This window comes from Rhinolophus sinicus, chromosome 4 (assembly GCF_057876585.1).
Source record: "Rhinolophus sinicus isolate RSI-liver-muscle chromosome 4, RSI-T2T, whole genome shotgun sequence".
NCBI lineage: Eukaryota > Metazoa > Chordata > Mammalia > Chiroptera > Rhinolophidae > Rhinolophus > Rhinolophus sinicus.
Genome location: NC_142504.1, coordinates 29,580,287 through 29,583,063, shown reverse-complemented (window position 1 = coordinate 29,583,063; position 2,777 = coordinate 29,580,287). Strand labels below are relative to the sequence as shown.

Here is a 2,777-nt window from a genome sequence, read left to right as displayed (position 1 = left end):
CAAGGCTGGATACACTGTTTTATGCCCTTTTGTACAGTGTGACCTAATGATAGCTTTCATTATAATCCAACTCAAGCTTTTACAGCAACTACAATTTTCTATCAAGAATTGACCAAGGTGATCTTCAGACTTTTATTGACGTGAGCTCCCTCCTTTTCTGTGGTGCAGTTTTGATAAGCACCAAAATCCTGTTACAAATCCTGAGTCTGAGTCTCATTTTCCACAACAACTTGTAATTGTGTTTGCATATGAAACAACAAAGACGTTGAGAAGGGCAGAGATGACGTACAGGGCAGACTGTGTGAGCCTGGATGCCTTACTTTACCTTCTTCCTTAAGTCCCCTCTGCACCGCCCCTCAGCAGTGTCATGGATAAGCTCTATCCTCGAGTTGTTTTTGCTCCAAAAGACTTTGTTTACTGAGGAGGATTAAAAACTGAATCTGTCTAGTTACTCTTCCTGCTTCTTACATCTTTCTTATATGGTCCCTTAAAAATGGATGGCTTGTTTATTGATGCTTTCTCTAGCTCAATTTTCTATCAGTCTTCCTCAGTCCAAGTGTTAAGAGGGGTATCCGACCGACCCCACAAGGGGGGTTAAATCATAATTATCCTTGGTTTATAGCAGCAATTCTCAAACTATCATCTCCAAAGAGATTCTATCAGTGGTTCTGTGAGGTCAAAATTATTTTCATAATAATAGTAAAAAGTCATCCAACTCACTCTTATTCTTTCATGAATGTACAGAGTATAAAACATTTCATTGGTATCATTTCAGATTCCACATTACAACCAACCTTTAAGACACTACCACTTGTCAAAGGCGGGAGCCACAGTTGATTATGGAAGATTCTCACAAGAATAATACTTCAGAGACAGCACGTCCACCTGGTTCAACAGTTCAGGGAGCGCATATTTCTCATATTGCTCAACAGGTATTATCTTTATCAGAAAGTGAGGAGTCTCGGGACTCATACGATCATATAGGCTCCTTGCAGAAAGCTCATGGGACCTTAGCACGGCACCCATCTTGTAGCTGCATCAGGACATATGCAGACATATCAGACCTGTACCACACCTTCAGTTACTTCGCTGCCAAAAACTGTGGCGATGACCTCTCCTATGACTCTTACATCTCAGACAACTAAGACAGATGACCCCCAATTCAAAAGAGAAATAAGGCTGATGAAAAACAGGGAAGCTGCTTGAGAATGTTGCAGAAAGAAGAAAGAATAGGTGAAATGCCTCGAAAAGCAAGTTGCAGTCTTGGAAATCAAAATAAAACTCTAATAGAAGATTTAAAAACTTTTAAGGATCTATAGTCCCATAAAAGTGTTGGATTCTTACAGAAGATATTGTATGGACTTGTCTAAAAATTAGATGGAATTTTTTCTTTTTAGTGGTTTATAAATTAAAAGGTCAAAAATGAATCTTTTCTTTAGGCTTTTGCAACTCAAAGATAAAAATCTGATGCAAGAGATCTGGTGACAGGGTAAAGTGGAAAATGACCTCAAGGAAGTTATTGGCACAACTTGAAGCTCTAAAAATTAATCATACTCAAGAAGTAGGAAATGAACTTTCACCAATTTGAATTTTCTAAATGACAATCGTTGTCAATAATCCAAAAATGGTGGATACAATTTGGTAAATTGAATTTTTAAAAATAAATCAATTTACCTATTTGCATTTCTTACTATTTCCCAAAACTTACTGTTTTCAGTTTTGTGTGTGTGTGTGTGTGTGTGTGTGTGTGTGTATTTTATTTCTGCGAATAAATTCTAAATTACAAATATAAAAGAAGAGCTAATATATAACCAAATACATAAATTATGTGTCTGATCACATATACTTGTTCTGTTGCCATGTTTTTTAAATGAGTTTTTAAGTTTGTTTATTGGACTCAAGAGAGTTTTTTGAGACTGGGTTTAAACTATTTTTGAGGCCTTGTCCTAAAGGGCTTCTAAGGTACATGAATGGAGTGTGGTGATTTTGTAACATTTTTCAATCAGAATGGAGAGAGAACTGTTTAAAAGTTTGATACTTTTAAATAGTTTGTTTTTTGGTTATTCTGGGAATGGTGATTCTCTACAAAGATATAATTGTTTTTTGATTATATATCCTGTATGCAGTTGAATATACATTACTTATTCTGTTGTGCTTTAATAGAATGGAATGTTTATAGGCCCTTGAGGTGATATTAGAGTATTTTTTTACAACCTCCTGAAGATGTATACCAAAGTTTTCCAAGAGGATTTTATAATCGACTTAATGTAAGGTTTATCAGATTCTAAACTATTAGAGTTATTAAAGCCATTTTATGTTAGAGACTATTTTGTAATGCAGTAAATGGTACATTTATAAAGGTGATTGCCAATTTATTTTTATAGTTAATCTTTATAAACTCTAAACTTGAGTTTTTAATGATTATTTTAAATGCTTATATAGTTTGTTTAGTGAAAAAAAATATTTTGCATCTCAAAGTATCCTTTTTATATTATGGAAAGTAAAGTTTCCAGATTGGCTAATATTTGAATTCTAAGTTTTGTATGCAGTTTATTCAAAGTTCAAAAATGTTGTCAGTACACCAGTGTTTAACCTCTGTATTCCAATTAGTATACACTTTGAAATTGTACTGCAAAGCTATTGCGCACTTCTTATACAATATGTATCATATTGTCTACAAAATTAAAGGACATTTGATTGAAAAAAAAAGGAACTACCACTTGCCAAGTTTGGTGTAGTTTCAAAAAAGAAAATCCACAATTATCTGAAAGGGCTAC

General features: G+C 34.1%; 1 pseudogene; it reads left to right on the top strand.

Moving 5' to 3' along the window:
* The first annotated feature begins 839 nt into the window (after window positions 1–839).
* Window positions 840–1,370, top strand: LOC141573051 (cyclic AMP-dependent transcription factor ATF-1 pseudogene; annotated as a pseudogene).
* Window positions 1,371–2,777: the final 1,407 nt, after the last annotated feature.